This window comes from Leucoraja erinacea, chromosome 2 (assembly GCF_028641065.1).
Source record: "Leucoraja erinacea ecotype New England chromosome 2, Leri_hhj_1, whole genome shotgun sequence".
Taxonomy (NCBI): Eukaryota; Metazoa; Chordata; class Chondrichthyes; order Rajiformes; family Rajidae; genus Leucoraja; species Leucoraja erinaceus.
In genome coordinates this window covers 63753322-63774248 of record NC_073378.1, presented here as the reverse complement: position 1 = coordinate 63774248, position 20927 = coordinate 63753322, and the positions used below count along the sequence as shown (strand labels likewise).

The window sequence follows — 20927 nt, the reverse complement described above, 5'->3', positions numbered from 1 at the left end:
AGGGAAAGGGTTTCTTAAATGTGTGAGCGTAGAGACAGAGGGGTGTAAAATGAGGGTAGAAGCAATAGGTAGCAAGGTGAAAAGTAAAAGTGGCAGGCAGACAAAACCAGGGCAAAAATCAAAAAGGGCCACTTTTCAACATAATTGTATAAGGGGTAAGAGTGTTGTAAAAACAAGCCTGAAGGCTTTGTGTCTCAATGCAAGGAGCATTCGTAATAAGGTGGATGAGTTGATTGTGCAGATAGCTATTAATGACTATGATATAGTTGGGATCACGGAGACATGGCTCCAGGTTGACCAAGGCTGGGAGCTGAACATCCAGGGATATTCAATATTCAGGAGGGATAGAGAGAAAGGAAAAGGAGGTGGGGTAGCGTTGCTGATTAGAGAGGAGATTAACGCAATGGAAAGGAAGGACATTAGTTTGGAGGATGTGGAATCGGTATGGGTAGAGCTGCGAAACACTAAGGGGCAGAAAACGCTAGTGGGTGTTGTGTACAGGCCACCTAACAGTAGTAGTGGAGTTGGGGATGGCATCAAACAGGAAATTAGAAATGCGTGCGACAAAGGCAAAACAGTTATAATGGGTGACTTCAATCTACATATAGATTGGGTGAATCAAATTGGCAGGGGTGCTGAGGAGGAGGATTTCTTGGAATGTATGCGGGATAGTTTTCTAAATCAACATGTAGAGGAACCAACGAGAGAGCAGGCTATTTTAGACTGGGTATTGAGTAATGAGGAAGGGTTAGTTAGCAGTCTTGTTGTACGTGCCCCCTTGGACAAGAGTGACCATAATATGGTTGAGTTCTTCATTAGGATGGAGAGTGACATTGTTAATTCAGAAACAATGGTTCTGAACTTAAAGAAAGGTAACTTTGAGGGTATGAGACGTGAATTGTAAGGTCTGAATGACAATAAAGGAATTCAATTCAATTCAATTCAATTGGCCAAGATTGACTGGCAATTCATTCTAAAAGGGTTGACCGTGGATATGCAATGGAAGACATTTAAAGACTGCATGGATGAACTACAAAAATTGTTCATCCCAGTTTGACAAAAGAATAAATCAGGGAAGGTAGTGCATCCGTGGATAACAAGGGAAATCAGGGATAGTATCAAAGCGAAGGATGATGCGTACAAATTAGCCAGAAAAAGCAGCATACTGGGAGAAATTCAGAGACCAGCAGAGGAGGACAAAGGGCTTAATTAGGAAAGGAAAAATAGATTATGAAAGAAAACTGGCAGGGTACATAAAAACTGACTGTAAAAGGTTTTATAGATATGTGAAAAGAAAGAGATTAGTTAAAACAAATGTAGGTCCCTTGCAGTCAGAAACAGGTGAGTTGATCATGGGGAACAAGGATATGGCGGACCAATTGAATAACTACTTTGGTTCCGTCTTCACTAAGGAAGACATAAATAATCTGCCGGAAATTGCAGGGGACCGCGGGTCAAAGGAGTTGGAGGAATTGAGTGAAATCCAGGTTAGTCGAGAAATGGTGTTGGGTAAATTGAATGGATTAATGGCCGATAAATCCCCAGGGCCAGATAGGCTGCATCCCAGAGTACTTAAGGAAGTAGCTCCAGAAATAGTGGATGCATTAGTAATAATCTTTCAAAATTCTTTAGATTCTGGAGTAGTTCCTGAGGATTGGAGGGTAGCAAACGTAACCCCACTTTTTAAGAAGGGAGGGAGGGAGAGAGAAAACGGGGAATTACAGACCAGTTAGTCTAACATCGGTAGTGGGGAAACTGCTAGAGTCAGTTATTAAAGATGGGATAGCAGCACATTTGGAAAGTGATGAAATCATTGGACTAAGTCAGCATGGATTTACGAAAGGTAAATCATGTCTGACGAATCTTAAAGAATTTTTCGAGGATGTAACTAGTAGCGTGGATAGGGGAGAACCAGTGGATGTGGTGTATCTGGACTTCCAGAAGGCTTTTGACAAGGTCCCACATAAGAGATTATTATACAAACTTAAAGCACACGGCATTGGGGGTTCTGTATTGATGTGGATAGAGAACTGCCTGGCAAACAGGAAGCAAAGAGTAGGAGTAAACGGGTCCTTTTCACAATGGCAGGCAGTGACTAGTGGGGTACCGGAAGGCTCAGTGCTGGGACCCCAGCTATTTAAAATATATATTAATGATCTGGATGAGGGAATTGAAGGCAATATCTCCAAGTTAGCGGATGACACTAAGCTGGGGGGCAGTGTTAGCTGTGAGGAGGATGCTAGGAGACTGCAAGGTGACTTGGATAGGCTGGGTGAGTGGGCAAATGTTTGGCAGATGCAGTATAATGTGGATAAATGTGAGGTTATCCATTTTGGTGGCAAAAAAAAACAGGAAAGCAGACTATTATCTAAATGGTGGCCGACTAGGAAAAGGGGAGATGCAGCGAGACCTGAGTGTCATGGTACACCAGTCATTGAAAGTAGGCATGCAGGTGCAGCAGGCAGTGAAGAAAGTGAATGGTATGTTAGCTTTCATAGCAAAATGATTTGAGTATAGGAGCAGGGAGGTTCTACTGCAGTTGTACAGGATCTTGGTGAGACCACGCCTGGAGTATTGCGTACAGTTTTGGTCTCCAAATCTGAGGAAGGACATTATTGCCATAGAGGGAGTGCAGAGAAGGTTCACCAGACTGATTCCTGGGATGTCAGGATTGTCTTATGAAGAAAGACTGGATAGACTTGGTTTATACTCTCTAGAATTTAAGAGATTGAGAGGGGATCTTATAGAAACTTACAAAATTCTTAAGGGGTTGGACAGGCTAGATGCAGGAAGATTGCTCCCGATGTTGGGGAAGTCCAGGACAAGGGGTCACAGCTTAAAGATAAGGAGGAAATCCTTTAAAACCGAGATGAGAAGAACTGTTTTCACACAGAGAGTTGTGAATCTCTGGAACTCTCTGCCACAGAGGGTAGTCGAGGCCAGTTCATTGGTATATTTAAGAGGGAGTTAGATGTGGCCCTTGTGGCTAAAGGGATCAGAGGGTATGGAGAGAAGGCAGGTACGGGATACTGAGTTGGATGATCAGCCATGATCATATTGAATGGCGGTGCAGGCTCGAAGGGCCGAATGGCCTACTCCTGCACCTAATTTCTATGTTTCTATGTTTTATCCTTTCATTCTGCAGCATCCAGACCTCTTTGATAGTTTCATGGATATAAACCATATAAACAGCATTTCATATTTTCATACTACAAAAAAGCCAGCCTGGAGATCAGACTAGTGGTTTAGATAAACATTAGAATTTTGACAACACACCTTTGAGAGTGAGCCAGGTAGAGAATCCAGAATCAATGGAAGATCCTCTGCTTTAAGTGGGTAAGCAGATGCTGATTCTGTTGGTTCTTGAATTTTAGGAAGCACAACAAGTCCTTGAGAAACTCAGCGGGTGAGGCAGCATCTATGGAGAGAAGGAATAGGCGACCTTTCGGTTCGAGACCCTTCTTCAGACTGATATCGGGGGAAGGGGGGAAAGAAAAGAAGATGCGGAGGCAGTAGGCTTGTGAGAGAGCTGAGAAGGGGGAGGGGAAGGAGGGAGAAAGCAAGGACTATCTGAAAATAGAGAAGTCGATGTTTATACTGCTGGGGTGTAAACTACCCAAGCGAAATATGAGGTGCTGTTCCTCCAATTTGCGCTGGGCCTCACTCTGACAATGGAGGTGGCCCAGGACAGAAAAGTCAGATTCGTAATGGGAGGGGGAGTTGATGGGCTGAGCCACTGGAAGATCAGTTTGGTTAGTGCAAACTGACTGGAGGTGTTCGGCGAAGTGATTGCCAAGCCTGCGCTTGGTCTCGCCGATGTAGAGAAGTTGACACCTGGAACAGCAGATGCAGTAGAAGAGGTTGGAGGAGGTGCAGGTGAGTGAATCTCTGCCACACCTGGAAAGACTGCTTGGATCCTTGGATGGCGTCGAGGGAGGAGGTCAAGCAACAAGTGTAGCATTTCCTGCAGCTGCAAGGGAAAGTACCCGGGGAGCGGGTGGTTTGGGTCGGAAGGGACAAATTGACCAGGGAGTTACCGGGGGAATGTTCTCTGCGGAAAGCAGAAAGGGGAGGAGATGGGAAGATGTGGCCAGTGGTGGGATCCCGTTGAAGGTGGTGAAAATGTTGGAGGTTTATATGTTGTATGCGACGGCTGATGGGGTGGAAGGTGAGGACAAGGGGGACTCTCTCTCCGTGTTATGAGTAGGGGGGGATGGGGAATTAGAGCATAGCTGCGGGATATAGAGGATTCCCCCGCCCCCCCGACATCAGTCTGAAGAAGGATCTCGACCCGAAACGTCGCCTATTCCTTCTGTCTATGGATGCTGCCTCACCAGCAGAGTTTCTCCAGCATTTTTGCCTACCTTCGATTTTTCCAGCATCTGCAGTTCTTTCTTAAACAAAACAAGTCCTTGTTCAGTACTGCAAAGACTGTTAGAGAACAGATACTTTGTCATTTTCTGTACACGGTTCATATAGGCACATCTTTTCGATTGCGTACAAAAAATGTATTCTTCAAACCAAAACCCAACAGCAAACGAGAACAACTATCCTGCAATACCATTACTAATAACCATGGCAGGGCTCGAAATTAACGGTTGTCCGTTTGCCAATGCCACCTAAAGTCCTGCCGGTCAACCTAAAAGCCGTGTCATTTTGCCCGGCTTGGCAAGCGAAGGAAAGCTTGGGTGATGTGGACAGCAGACGGCCTGATGCAAACTGTGCCGGCATTTCTCAGAGAGCTCCTGCCTTATCCTCGTTCCCTGCCTTGCCCTGTGGAATTGCTGCTTGTTTGTGAACCAGCAGCTCGGGCAGCGGATTGGCGCTCGACAGTTGCTACAAATTGTTCTGTTGTTGGTGTTCCCTTAAAGGGCCTGTCCCACTTTGCGATTTATCGGCGACTGCGGAGTGTCAGTGATGGTTTTAAAGGGCGTGAGTCACTGACTCACGCCCTTCCGCAGTCGCCGAAAAAAATCGCAAAGTGGGACAGGCCCTTTAAGGGAACAACAGCAACAGAACAATTTGCAGCGGTGTCGAACGCCTGAGCCGCTTCTTCCCTTCCCTCCTCTTCCTCCCTTCTCCCCTCTTCCTCCCCGCTCCACTCTTCTTCCACTTCTCCACTCCCCCCCCCCCACTCCCCGCACATCTCCTTCTCCCCTGCTACTTCCCGTCTCCAGCCCCCCCCTCCCTTTCCCCCGACGCCGCACCATTTGTGGACCCAGCCTGCGAACAGCAATCCCCTGCACACTATCCCACACACGCCAGGGACAATTTATACAAACCTTTGGAGTGCGGGAGGTAACCCTATCCCTAACTCTAGGTTGATAGGCTTGATATTGTCCCTAGCGTGTGTGATAGTGTGCGGGGGATCGCTGGTCGGTGCGGACTCGGTGGGCCGAAGGGCACTGTACCTCTGAACTAAATGTGACACGGGCCCCAGGGGTTGGACTCGAACCCCCAATATTCTGCACTAAACTGTTGGTCACGAGTTGTCCCAGAAGCAGATCTCTCTTCCAATGGTCTCTCCAAACCCCCAGAGGCAGCGAGCTTTTCAACTGGGTGCAGGCAATGTTGTCAATGTACCAGTGCCACCCACCTGCTCCGGCACCGAGTCTAAATACCCACGACCCAGTTTGAAGCAGGGGGGAGGAGGTGGGGAGTATTGTTGGCAAAGTCTGCATTGATCCCATAGCCAATGTTACTAAAACAGATGATGTGGAGTAGAAGATACACAAAAAAGCTGGAGAAACTCAGCGGGTGCAGCAGCATCTATGGAGCGATGGAAAAAGGCAACGTTTCGGGCCGAAACCCTTCTGCAGACGTGGAGTAGACTTTGTGCAGTACTATTAGTGGGATCTAGCTGTCACAGGCTGGGTCCTCAAATGGGGGGTGTCGGGGAAAGTGGGAGAAGGGGATGTGAGGGGAGGGGGGGAGTGGAGAAGAGGGAGAAGAGTGGAGCGGGGAGGAGGAAGGGGTAGAGGGGAATGAGAAGGGAGAAGGGTGGGGGTGGGGAGTGGAGAAGGAGGGATGGGGCAGGAAGGGGGAAGAGGAGGGAGAGGGGAGTTCAGACTATACTCACTGAATCCATCCCTGTGAACAGTTAGAGATGGTGATTTGGATCTGGAAGCGTACCAATACAATATAAAACTGAACGATTCAGACATCTTTTCATTTGCAATTGATTTTGTTGTATTAATTTTATTATATTAATGTTTAAAATCCATGCATTGAAGGAAGACTATTTTACAGCCCATCCGTGGTCCCTAACCCCAACCCTAACCGGGCGTCACCCACCGGACAGCATACGTCATCTGTTCTGCTACAGCCACAGTCACTCAAGGCGTTCCCCAAGGCTCCGTACTCGGCCCCCTCCTCTTCATCATCTACATCTTCCCCCTTGGTCAGATACTCCGCCACTTCAACCTGGACTCCCACTGTTACGCCGATGACACCCAGATCTACCTCGGCACCTAATCCCCCCTCAACCCGCCCCCTCTCCCATATCAACTCCTGTTTGTCAGCTATAAAAACCTGGATGCAACATAACTTCCTCAAACTCAACAGCGATAAAACAGAATTCCTCCTCATAGGCTCCAAATCCACACTCAGCAAAATCAATAACCCCACTCTCACCATCGATGGCACCACTGTCTCGCCATCTCCCCAGGCCCGCAACCTTGGCGTGATCTTTGATTCCACCCCCTCACTTGAGCCTCACATCCGCCATGTCATTAAAACCTCCTTCTTTCACCTCCGCAACATCGCCAAAATCAGACCCTCTCTCACACCTGCCGCTGCTGAAAGACTCATCCATACCTTCATCTCCTCCCGACTGGACTACTGCAACTCACTTCTCCTTGGCATCAGCTCCACCTACATCAACCGACTACAACTGGTCCAGAACGCAGCCGCCCGACTCATCACCCACACCAAATCCTGGCATCACATCACTCCAGTCCTCAAACAACTTCACTGGCTTCCCAACTTCACTGGCTTCCCGTCTTTAATTTGTGTACTAGTCATGTCTCTACTATTTATTTCATTCCGCTTACATGTTTTTCCTCTACTTGCTAAATGTTTGTAAGGTGTCCTTGAGACTCTTGAAAGACGCCCATAAATAAAATTTATTATTATTATTATTATTATCGTGTGACAGGGCGCACGACATGATGAGATACCCAAATGTCGCCCCTGGATTTTGAACATTCCAAAATCCTGGGGCGACAGGGAAACACCGCGCGTCACTGCATGCATCACGACCCGACCACGACGTGACAACCTCTTTTCAGGCTGTCACCGAAAATGCCGCCCGTGGAACAGTCCCTTAAATCCCACACCCCACGGGAGGGGGAGAGAAACTGCAAAGCCACCTGCTGTTTGGTCTATATCCCTCCAAATCTATCCATGTACCTGTCTTTCTATCTGTGTCTTTCTCTCTCTGTCTCTGACTCCATCTCTGTCTATCTCTGTCTCTGCTCTTTCTGTCTCTCGCTTACCAGTCCTCCCCCACTTTTTCATCAGAAACTCACCCCGAAATTTGGGCATTGCAGTTCCCCCTAATGCTCCAGTGTAGTGCCAAGTAACAGCCATGGTGCTGAAAGGGTTGTTGTGACACAGCATGGTGTTCCTGAAGTCTTACACCAGAAGAGCTACCCAACATCTGCACTCTCCTTGACCTCGTCCTTACCATACCGGCACCTTCAGCTGAGGCTGAGCGAGGCTTCAGCCGGCTGAAGCAGCTGAAGACCACCATCTGAAGTTCCCTCTAGGACGACCAGGTGACCGTCCAGCTCCTCATCATGCTGCATGCCAGTAACATCAACGACTTTGCTCCCCGGCCAGCCATCAGCTTGTGGCATGCAGGAGAGACGAGGACAAGGAGGCCTGACACGGGAGACGACCTAGCTGCAGCACCTGCCTTGGGACCTCACCAACAGTGACAAGTCTGATGAGGAGGATGCTCTGCTCGATAGCGACTCAGATGACAATTACAGTGACTTTAGATGTATTTGAACAGCTCTGTCTTTACTTTGCTTTTCAGGAGATGGTTTAAATATCAAGCAGAAAAGTTACACAAGTTCTCACAAATATAATGTTTCTGTTCATTTAAAATTGATATCCCCCCACCCCAAAAAAATAATAATAAATACCCACTTCAGCCATTTTTATTGCCCTTCTGGGCAATCACACTTGCCAAGTTCCATGACAGATTCAATATAGTCACCTACTTCCATGACTCATCTTCTTAGTGGGCACAGAGTAAAAGAGGTACTATGTACATTCAAAAGTATGGTCAGGTTTAGTTTGTGACTTTATTTGAAGCAGAAATAATATGTGAATGCTTCATTGAGCATAATTGAGCATAATATCTACTGGTAATTACGCACTTCCTCCGAGCACATTATCGACGCGTCATGCAAGCCGTCTTAAATGAGCACCTAAATTCGGCAACGTAAAAAGCTGCCTAGGTTGCCCAGCTGGCAACAGTGAAAAAAGGTTAAGGGAGAGCCCTGCATGGTCTAAATTTTTTAATGAGATCTAAATATATCCAACTTTTCAAGTATGACTAGAATGTCTTTGAGTCTAAAGTCAAAAGTAAACGGAAATAACACAGCACATACTCTTATTTAATACTTGCAAAAGTAGTCAAGTCACCTTCCTTAACACCGACGGCATAAAATCTATTTTTGTGTCATTCTTATCTCAGATTTCAGACTTTTTAAAATGTATTGGGCAGACGGAACGGTGGAAGATTCAGTCCAATGCGTCTTATGGCCTTTTTCATATCAGCTAGTGAGTGAGTGATGGATGCTCTTGGGTATCCTCATTTTATTTCACGTTTTAATGGCTTTGTGCATTGAGAAAAACCTGGCACATGTTTAATTTAGTTTAGATTATTATTGTCATGTGTACCGAGGTACAGTGAAGAACTTTATTTGTGTGTTATCCTGCCAAAGAAAATACTTTACATGATTAGAATAAAGCTGTCGACAGTGCACAGATAAAGGATAAAGACAATACAATACAATACGGTTTTATTCGTCACATTGCACATAAAGTGCAAGTGAAATTAATTAGCCAGCAGCGGTACAATGATCAAGAACACACAATACACAATGAAAATTTAACACAAACATCCATCAGAGCATTCATCACTATGGTGGAAGGCACAAAAATTGGCCAGTCCTCCTCCATTTTCCCCCAATCCGTCTCTAAATACAACATTTAGAGATTGATTGATTAAAGATAGTTCAAAAGTCTCCAATGAGGTGGATGGGAGGTCAGAAATGCACTCTAACACGTGAGAGGAGTGTTCAGTTGCCCGATAACAGCTGGGAAGAAACGGTCCCTGAATCTGGAGGTGTGCAAGTCTCCAATAACTCTCACCAACTTAGAATGCTGTAGAAAGCATTTTATCGGGATGCATCACAGCATGGTTTGGGAACAATTCTATCCAAGATCTCAAGAAATTGCAGAGAATTGTGGATGCAGCCCAGACCATCACAAAAAACAACCTCCCTTCCACTGACTCCATTTACACCTCACATTGCCTCAGCAAGGCCAGCAGCATAATCAAGGATGAGTCTCACCCTGTCTGAAAAAGGGTCTTGACCTGAAATGTCACCTATTCCTTTTCTCCAGAGATGCTGTCTGACCCGCTGAGTTACTCCAGCTTTTTGTGTTTATCTTTGGTTTAAACCAGCATCTGCAGTTCCTTCTTACACGTGAGTCTCACCCTGATCACTCCCTCTTCTCCCCTGTCCCATCTGGCAAGAGCTATTGAAGTGCAAAAACGCACACATTCAGATTCAAGAACAGTCCCTTCCCAGCTGTTATCAGGCAATTGAACATCCCATTAACAACTAGAGCACTATCTACCTCTTTGGAGACTCTTGGACTATCTTTATTTGGACTTTACTGGACTTTATCTTGCACTAAACGTTATTCCCTTCATCGTGTATTTGGAAACTGTGGATGGCACGATTGTAACCATGTATTTTCTTTCTGCAGACAGGTTAGCACGCAACAAATGCTTGTAACTGTATCTCGGTACACGTGGCAATAAACTAAATTAAACGTGCACAAATATGCATATAAACAAGATTATCTCAGAACATGAATGTCACTCCCTCTGCTGGTCACTGGCAGCCATAATCTATATTACTAAATCTCTGTTCTTGACCGCTTTTGGCCTTCTGTGCTGCGATTTCCGAGAGAACGGCGCCACCTACGGACGTCATTTTTGGCCACCTCACTCAGAGCCCCCCTCGGCCACATGTGTGCCGAGAATTTTTCCCGTTGATGAATAATGACAGAGACATTAATGTTTTTACAAAATTCCCCATTCTCTCTGCTGCCCCCACTGGCGACAGGGGGGAGGGAGGGACTATAAAACCAGGAAGTGGTGTGCCTCAATTAATCTCTGCAAGATGGAGCTCTGTGAATTAGTCTCAGTCACTCTGAGCTCTGAATGACACTGAACAAATGTCTACAGCACTGTGAGTATCCTTAATTTGGTTTGAAAATGAAAATATGGTTAGAGGTAAAAAAAAGCACTGCCTGCAAATGGTTGTTTGGGTTTGGGTTGAAATAAAAAGGCACTCTCTCTCTCTCTCTATCCCCTCCCCTCTCTCCCCACCTCTCTCTCTCTCTCTCCCTATCCCTATCCCTCTCTCTTTCTCTCTCTCTCCCCCCTCTCCTCTCCCCCCTCTCCTCCCCCCCCCCCTCCCCCCCTCTCCCCCCCTCCCCTCTCCCTCCCCTCTCCCTCCCCCTCTCCTCCTCTCCCTCTCCCCTCTCCTCCTCTCCCCTCCTCTCTCTCTCCTCCCTCTCTTCTCCCCCCCTCTCCTCTCTCCCCCCCCTCTCTCCCCCCCCCCTCCTCTCCTCTCTCCCCCCCCTCCTCCTCCCCCTCTCCCCCTCCCTCTCCTCCCCCCTCTCCTCTCCCCCCCCTCCTCTTCCTCCCCTCTCTGCCCTTCTCTCTCTGCCCTCACTCTCTACCCCCGCCCCACCCCCTCTCTAGATGTGACTGCAAGTCGGGGGCTATGCATCAGTAGAGAGAGTGGTTATGGGGTAAAAGGAGCAAATTAATAATATCAAGGGGGGTAATTAGCGTGAGTGCGGGGGGGGGAGGGGTAGTTAGTGTATGACGCTGCATGCCGCCTCCCCCCCCACAACCGCACGTCGGGGCCCAACTGCCTCAGTTTCCTTCTTTTTTATTTCTACATACATAGCCACCCCGTGCTTGTATTGCTCCCTCAATGTTATCCGAGTATCAAGAGTTCAAGAGAGTTTATTGTCATGTGTCCCTGATAGGACAATGAAATTCTTGCTTTGCTTTAGCACACCAGAACATAGTAGCCATGAATACAGAACAGATCAGCGTGTCCATATACCATTATATAAATATATACACACATGAATAAATAAACTGATGAAGTGCAAATAAACAGATAATGGGCAATTAATGTTCAGAGTTTTGCCCGAGCTGAGTTTAATAGCCTGATGGCTGTGGGGAAGTGGCTATTCCTGAACCTGGTCGTTGCAGTCTTCAGGCTCCTGTACCTTCTGCCTGAAGGTAGCGGGGAGATGAGTGCGTGGCCAGGATGATGTGGGTCCTTGATGATGCTGCCAGTCTTTTTGAGGCAGCGACTGTGATAGATCCCCTCGACGGAAGGTAAGTCAGAGCCGATGATGGACTGGGCATTGTTACTTTTTGTAGTCTTTTCTGCTCCAGGGCGCTCAAATTGCCGAACCAAGCCACGATGCCACCGGTCAGCATGCTGTCTACTGTGCACCTGTAGAAGTTAGAGAGAGTCCTCCTTGACAAACCGACTCTCCGTAATTTTCTCAGGAAGTAGAGGCGCTGGTGTGTTTTTTTATATAATTGCCTCAGTGTTCTCCGACCAGAAAAGATCTTCAGAGATGTGCACGCCCAGGAATTTGAAGCTCTTGACCCTTTCCACCATCGACCCATTGATATAAACGGGACTGTGGGTCCCCATCCTACCCCTTCCAAAGTCCACAATCAGTTCCTTGGTTTTGCTGGTGTTGAGGGTCAGGTTATTGTGCTGGCACCATTTGGTCAGTCGGTCGATCTCTCTTCTATACTCTGACTCATCCCCATCAGTGATACGTCCCACAACAGTGGTGGTGTCAGCGAACTTGATGATGCAGTTCGCACTATGACCGGCTACATGAGTACAGCAGGGGGCTGAGCACACAGTCTTGAGGTGCTCACATACTGTTTGTTATCGAGGCTGACACATTTCCACCAATTGTTATATGGTTATACGACAGTCTGTGGTCTGTGAATGAGGAAGTCGAGGATCCAATTGCAGAGGGATGCGCAGAGACCCAGTTCTGCGAGTTTGGTAACGAGCTTGGAGGGGATGATTGTATTTAATGCCGAGCTGCAATCAATGAATAACAGCCTGACATATGAATTTTTGTTGTCCAAGTGGTCCAGAGTGGAGTGGAGGGCCAGCAAGATCGCATCCACCGTTGATCTGTTGTGGCGGTACGCGAACTGCAGTGGGTTCGGTTTTTTTGTCGAGGTAGGAGTTGATTTGCGCCATGATCAACCTCTCAAAGCACTTCATCACCACAGGCGTTAATGCCACTGGTCGATAGTCACCTTGCTCTTCCTGGGCACCAGTATAATTGATGCCCTTTTAAAGCAGGTGGGAACCTCGGACCTCAGAATTGAGAGGTTGAAAATGCCCGTAAAAACTCCAGCCAGTTGGTCTGCACAGGATTTTAGAACACGACCGGGTATACCATCAGGTCCAGGCGCTTTTCAAGGGTTCACCCCTCTGAAGGATTTTCTGATGTCGGCCTCTGACTGTGACTGAAATACCATCACAGCAAATGGGGGCTCGAGAAAGCACATCAGTGTTCTCCCTATCAAAGCGTGCGTTGAAAGCATTGAGCTCGTCAGGGAGTGATGCTACGCCGACATTCGAGCTACCTCCTGATTTTGCCTTGTAGGAGGTGATTGCAGCTGCCGAACATCTGTCTCATCTTCCAGTTTGGAGCAGATCCCTTTTGGCCTTTTTGATGGGTTTACCAAGGTCATATTTGGACTTCTTGTAGACCACTGTAACATCAGACATGAATGCCCGGTGTCTGGTCTTCAGAAGAGTGCGGATCTCAAAGTTCATCCAAGGCTTCTGCTTGGGAAACACTTGGAAGGTTTTTGTTTGGATGCAGTCATCAACAATTTTCTTTATGAAGTCTGTAACGACTGTAGCATATTCGTTCAGGTCCGCTGCCGAGTCCCTCAACATTGCCCTGTATATAGACTCCCCACCCCCCGACCAGCTCTGTACAGTCCTCACCTCCGGGGGTGCGCTCTTCAGTTGCTGCCTGTAGGTATGGTCGGATTTACCAAAGTGAGGGCGAGGAATAGAGCGATAGGCATCCTTGATGGTGGTGTAGCAGTGGTCGAGGGTGTTTGGTCCTCTGGTGCAGCAGGAAATATGTTGATGGAAGTTTGGGAGCGATTTCTTGAGGTTTTCTTTATTGAAGTCCCCGGCTATGGTGGTAAATGCCTCGGTGTAAGACGTCTGGTGTTTGTTGACCACGGCGTGCAGCTCCTCCAGTGCCAGACGGACGTCTGCCTGGGGTGGGATGTAGACCGCGGTCAGGATAATGGAGGTGAATTCCCTTGGGAGATGGCACTTCACCCCCACATGTTCGAGGTGTGGAGAGCAGGACTTGGACAGGACTGCCACGTCTGAGCACCACGCAGAGTTGACCATGAGGCAGACGCCCCCTTCTCTCCCTTTCCCAGATGCCTTCGTACAGTCCATATGGTGGATGGAGAACCCCTCAGGCTGGACTGCTGAGTATGGTGTCATAATTAAGAAAGCTGACAGAATATTATGGATTTCAACTCTAAACTTTCAACAATTTATTTTCCCACAGATGATGCCCGAACAGTGAAAACTTCCAGCAGATAGTTTGTTGTTTCAGCACACTATTCTCTTGGGGAATTCAATACACAAGTAGAGAGGTTAACCTTCAATTGTATAGGTATAGATAACTCTTCCAGTCCTGAGTAGATATATCCAAGGACACTGTAAGTAGCTTGAGAGAAAATTGCAGTACCCTAGATGAAATATATCAATTTTCATTAAATGTGGATGAGGTGACGGAAGACTGGAGGGTGGCTACTGCTGTGCCTCTATTCAAGAAGGTCTGCAAGGAAAAACCTGGGATCTATAGACCAGTGAGCATAACATTTGTTTTAGGTAGGTTAAAGGGGAGGATTCTGAGGGATAAGATATTTCTGCATTTATATAGATAGGGGCTGATTAGAGAAAGTCAGCATAGTTTTGTGCATGGGAGATTTGTCGTCCGAATCTGATTTGAAGTTACCGAAAAGATCAATGAGGACAAAGCTGTAAACGTTGTCTATATGGACCAGCAAGACATTTGATAAGGCTCCGCATGGTAGGCTGCTCTGGAAGGTTAGATCTCATAGCATCCAGGGACAGCTACTGTAGGTGGCTGGATAGAGATCGGTTCATGGAAGGAAGCAGAGAGTGAAAGAACATGAACATGGAACAGTGCAGCGTAGAAATAGTCCCTTCTGTGCCAAGTTAAACTGATCTCATCTGTCTGTACATAATTTCTTTCTCTCCATTCCTTGCACTTCCATATGCCTATCTAAAAGCCTCTTAAGTGCCACTATTGTAGTGTAGTACCTCCGCTACCACCATGGCAATGCACTCCAAGTCTCCACCACTATGTAAAAAAAACTTGCCCTCCATATCTCCATTAAACTTTCCGCCTCTCACCACATGGAAGTGCAGGGAAAGGAGAGATATGGAGCATGTACAGGCAGATGAGGTCAGTTTAACTCTCTTGTAGAGTTCTCACAATATTTATGGTGGATCGTAACCAGTGTTTTAGAAAGATTTAGGATTCTTGCTTTTGTATTTTACATTCCCATTTGTTAAGCCAAGAATCCTATTTGACGTTTCAACATAAGATATGGGAGCATAGGTATACCATCACGTCCTTCTGCCTGTTTCACATTCATCAAGATTATATATACATAATTCTCTGCCTCAGAATCATTCAACAGAGCAAATGCAAACATAATTCAATCATCAGAGCAAATTGAAACAAAAAAATTATATCCTCTCACATCTTTGTATTTTTACATCCTCTTTAAAACTTTAAAAGTTAATTTATACTACATCCATAGACACAATTTATTTTGGTGACTTGTGTCTGCCCATTTCACAGGTCTGTCATATCCATCCTGTTGTTTAAAAGCTTCCAATAGACATAGACAATAAGTGCAGGAGTAGGCCATTCGGCCCTTCGAATCAGGACTGCCATTCACTGTGATCATTTCCAAATTTCACTTCATTCCCTATGTCTGCAACCCCAGAATAAAATCAAATGAATTTTCAAACTGGTTATTTTGTCACTTAACATATCAAGTATGGTCATAGATATTTTTGTTGGGGTGTTTGTGTATCCAAAGAGCTATCCTTCTTAAAATGGTGGTAATGTGGCAGGCCGAGCTACTTTGATCTCGAACCGTTGTTCGTTGAGCTCGAGCGTGGACCTGGCATGATCTGGGCCGACCAATCATCGCCGCTCTGAGTGAACAGCTGACGGGGTGCAGCAGACGACGGAGCTACTTCGCCTCACAGTCAACACATTAACACACCTGAAGATGGGTTTTGGCCCGAAATGTTGCCTATTTCCTTCGCTCCGTAGATGCTGCTGCACCCAGTATTCTCCAATATTTTTGTGTACCTTCGATTTTCCAGCATCTGCAGTTCCTTCTTAATCACACATTGCTCTTTTGTACTAATTGTAGATCTGTATTGTTTAAATATTAAACTGAGTGTTTATACAACACGTGAAACTCTTCAGTAAATTGGTTTGTTTTGGATGGGTGGACTTTGGCCTTGGAAGCTTTTCGAGTATTGACCCATAGAATCACAAGGTATAAAAACAAGCCCTTTGGCCCAACACCATCAAGAAGCCATCTCCTTCTATGCATTGACGATTCAAGTGCTTGTCTTGATATTTCTTAAATGTTGTGAGAGTACCTGACTCCACCTCACTCAGGGTTCTGAACCAATCAGTCTCTCTACATTTGCAGAGTATCAACAGGGCTATGAAAGATTGAAGCCACTTCATGCAGTCTTGCCGATTTCTGGAATAATTCTGTCTCCCTGCTAGCAGATTAAACTAAATCCATTGGCTTGTCACATTTGTAATATTTGACCCAATCTGAACTGTGGATGACATTGGTGACACTACTGAAATTTCAAAATATTATTATTCAGTTCCACCCTGACTTTCATCAACTTAGGGTCCAAGTCCATAACTCCCTAAAAATGGCAACACAAGTAAAGAAAGCATATGATATGCTTGATCTCACAGGTCAGGGCATTGAGAAGATTCAGATTCAGATTCAGATTCAATTTTAATTGTCATTGTCAGTGTATAGTACAGAGACAACGAAATGCATTTAGCATCTCCCTTGAAGAGCGACATAGCAAACGATTTGAATAAAAAAATAATAATAAGTGTCCGGTGGGGGGTGGTGATTGGCAGTCACCGAGGTATGTTGTTGAGTAGAGTGACAGCCGCCGGAAAGAAGCTGTTCCTCGACCTGCTGGTTCGGCAAAGGAGAGACCTGTAGCGCCTCCCGGATGGTAGGAGGGTAAACAGTCCATGGTTGGGGTGAGAGCAGTCCTTGGCGATGCTGAGCGCCCTCCGCAGACAGCGCTTGCTTTGGACAGACTCAATGGAGGGGAGCGTGGAACCGGTGATGCGTTGGGCAATTTTCACCACCCTCTGTAATGCCTTCCGGTCGGAGACAGAGCAGTTGCCATACCATACTGTGATGCAGTTGGTAAGGATGCTCTCGATGGTGCAGCGGTAGAAGTTCACCAGGATCTGAGAAGACAGATGGACCTTCTTCAGTCTCCTCAGGAAGAAGAGACGCTGATGAGCCTTCTTGATCAGAGTAGAGGTATTGTGGGTCCAAGAGAGGTCATCGGAGATGTTGACTCCCAGGAACCTGAAGCTAGAAACACGTTCCACCTCCGTCCCGTTAATGTGGATGGGGGTGTGCGTGCCGCCTCTGGACTTCCTGAAGTCTACAATGAGCTCCTTGGTCTTCTTGGAGTTAAGGGCCAGGTTGTTGTCAGCGCACCATGCTGCTAACTGCTGGACCTCCTCCCTGTAGGCCAGCTCATCGTTGTTGCTGATGAGGCCAATCACCATTATATCATCTGCATACTTGATGATGGTGTTAGTACCATGTATAGGTGTGCAGTCATAGGTGAAGAGGGAGTAGAGGAGGGGGCTCAGCACACAGCCCTGTGCATCACGAGAACAAGAGTCAGGAAGTCATGATGCAGCTTTATAAGACATTGGTTAGGCCGCATTTGGAGGATTGCATGCAGTTCTGATCGTCCCATTACAGGATGGATGTGAAGGCTTTCAGAAATGATACAGAGAAAACCTACCAGAACTATGTCTGGATGAGGGGGGTATTAGGTACAGGAAGAGTTTGGACTGACTTGGATTGCTTTCTCTGGGATGCCAGGGGTTGTGGAGAGACCTGATAGAAGTATATAAAATTATAAGAGGCATAGATCAGGTAGACAGTCAGAATCATTTTCCCAGGATGAAAAATCAAAGCAGTTTGTGTTTTGGGAGATTCTTCCACCAGTTACTTTCCGTGTGTTTGCTTGTGCTGTATAAAGAACTGCTACATCTACCACTCTGGAGTCCAAGTACAAGTGCCCTCCATAATGTTTGGGACAAAAACCCATCATTTATTTATTTGCCTCTGTACCCCACAATTTGAGATTTGTAATAGAAAAAAAATCACCTGGTTAAAGTGCACATTGTCAGATTTTAATAAAGGCCATTTTTATACATTTTGGCTTCACCATGTAGAAATTACAGAGTAGTGCTTATACATAGTCTCCCCCATTCCAGGGCACCATAATGTTTGGGACACAGCAATGTCATGTCAATGAAAGTAGTTATGTTTTGTATTTTGTTGCATATCCTTTGCATGCAATGCCTGCTTGAAGTCTGCGATTCATGGACATCGCCACTTTTTGTGTGTCTTCTCTGGTGATGCTCTGCCAGCCCTGTATTGCTGCCATCTTTAGCTTATGCTTGTTTTGGGGGCTAGTCCCCTTCAGTTTTCTCTTCAGCAGAAAAAAAAAGCATGCTCAATATGGGTTCAGATCAGGTGATTGACTTGGCCACACAAGAATTGACCTTTTTTAGCTTTGAAAACCTCCTTTGTAGCTTTAGCAGTATGTTTGGGATTATTGTTTTACTGTAGAATGAACTGCCGGCCAATGAGTTTTGAGGCATTTGTTTAAACGTGAGCAGAATTCATTATGCTACTACCATCAGCAGTTGCATCATCAATGATGATAATTGAGCCAGTACCTTCAGCAGCCATACATGCCAGGCCATAACACCCCCACTACTCTCTGATATGTTAATCTTCATCTCATCTGTGCACAATTCCTTTTTCCAGAACTGTGGTTGCTCTTTTAAGTACTTCTTAGCAAACTGTAACCTGGCCATCCTATTTTTACAGCTAACCAGTGGTTTGCATCTTGCAGTGTAGCCTCTGTATTACTGTTCATGAAGTCTTCTGCCGACAGTGGACATTGGCAAATCCACACCTGAAGAGTGTTTCTGATCTGTCGGACAGGTGCTTGGGGATTTTTCTTTATTATAGAGAGAATTCTTCTGTCATCAGCTGTGGAAGTCTTCCTTGACCTGTCAGTCCCTTTGGGATTAGTAAGCTCACCAATGCTCTATTTCTTCTTAATGATGTTCCAAACAGTTGATTTTGGTAAGCTTAAGGTTTGGCTGATGTCTCTAACAGTTTTATTCTTGTTTCTCAGTCTCATAATGGCTTATTTGCCTTTCATTGGTTTGGTCCTCATGTTGATAAACAACAATAAACATTTTCAAAGGTGATATAAAGACAGGAGGAAATATGAGGTGCTGAGAGCCCTCTTATACCTGCATTAAGGAGGCAATTAAACACACCTGAGCAATTACAAACACCCGTGAAGCCATGTGTCCCAAACATTATGGTGCCCTGAAATGGGGAGACTATGTATAAACATAGCTGTAATTTCTACAAGGTGAAACCAAAATACCCTTTAAAAAGATCTGACAATGTGCACTTTAACCAGGTAATTTTTTCTATTACAAATCTCAAATTGTGACGAGGCAAATAAATAATTGATGGGTCATTGCCCCGAACATTATGGAGGGCACTTTAGCTCTTCCAACCGCAATTGTACATCATAGGCAACATGCATTGTAAAATATCATCTAGCCTAAGAATCATCTGTGATATTATTAGCGCCTTATTCAATCCCAAATTGAAGCTTTGCTTTGCCGGTTTGCGCCAAGACTTAACACTACAATTTTTTTCTTACATCCTTTTTCTTCCCAAGATGCTCCTTAAAACCTGTTTCTGAGACTAAATATTCAGTAATGTGTCAAATAGTTCTATTTTTGTTTGAAATTGTTTCTTGGGTACTTTTGTTGCTTAAAGGCATTATAGAAGTGGACCAATTGCAATTGATGCTTATTTACCACATAAGCATTACATAATGATGAGCACTTCTTATCTTCATGCCCTTCATTATTTAGTTTAGAGATAAAGCGTGGAAACAGGCCCTTCGGTCCACCAAGTCCATGCAACCAATGATCACCATTACACTAGTTCTATGTTAACTCATTTTTTTCATCCTACACACTCATGGTAATTTACAGAAGCCAATTACCCAACAAATCGCACGTCTTTAGAATGTGGGAGGAAATCGGGAGCAAACCAACATGGTCAGCGGGAGAATGTATATACAGGTGCACAACCTTTTATCCGGTGTTCCAGAAACCGAAAAACTCCGAAAACCGGCCATTTCCCCCCAGGATGTCGTCTGCACACCAAAGCTCGCGTTTGGCGCCAAACTTTACCCGAAACGACCACGGTCAACCCAGGTCTGTACTACTGTCGCGGCTGCCTCCTCCCCGGAGACCGGGGAGACACTTAAACATCTGTAAATCATTGCTTAAATGTTAGTCAGTTTGGAGGGCTTTTATGTGTGAAGGGAGGGAGGGTGGGGGGGGGGGGGGGGGGGTAAAGGGGTAAACTTTAATTTTACTTCGGAGTCACGTGAGTGACTACGTGAAGAGCCCTGTCCAGTGCGCAGGTGCGCCATTATCGCCCAGCTGTGCACACGCGGCCCAGCGGGAGTCGGCGCTCCCGCAAACTAAGGAACGTTAGGTAAGTACCTACCTTAATCGGGCCTTGTGTTTTTTGCTCCAGGGGGAGCAAAGCAGCAGAGGAAGCGGCCCCCGTTCGACTCCAACGAAGGAGCCGACAGTGGAGGGGGATAGGCGCAAACGGGACCGCACACGCTGTGGACCGCTGACAGGGAGCTGCGCTGATGCCGATCCGCTGAACAGCTGTTCGGTTAACAGCAGCAGACTGGAGGGAAATTTAAAAACCCGACCGGCAGCCCTGCAGACTCCTGACAAGGAGAATCGCCGCCCGGGAACCGCTACAATGCCGCCTAAAAAACGGCAGGCAGCCTCTAACTACAGGTAAGACAAAACCTTACCAAAAATACAGGTTCTACAGGAATCAACTTCCTCCAACACTGGAACAGGTTGGAGACAGCAAAAACAAGTATGTCTGCCTCCCCAAGCCAGAGGAGGTCATGGAGTTACAAAACCTCCAGGAAAACGAGGGGTCACTGGCTGAATGGCAAGGGAGCTGACACTCCTACCCCAGTGCTATTGCACTAGCCATCTCCCTTGTCGAGGGATTGATGCGACAACGGAGTTTGAGCTATGCCTCCTCCAATTTATAGCACACCCTTTTGCTCCCTCTTTTG

The 20927-nt window shown here is 46.2% G+C and overlaps 1 protein-coding gene across 2 annotated transcripts in view; it reads right to left on the bottom strand.

The window, feature by feature from the left end:
* Positions 1–20927, bottom strand: part of fyco1a (FYVE and coiled-coil domain autophagy adaptor 1a) — a 216304-nt gene that overhangs the window by 40871 nt on the left and 154506 nt on the right. The window lies entirely within an intron of this gene.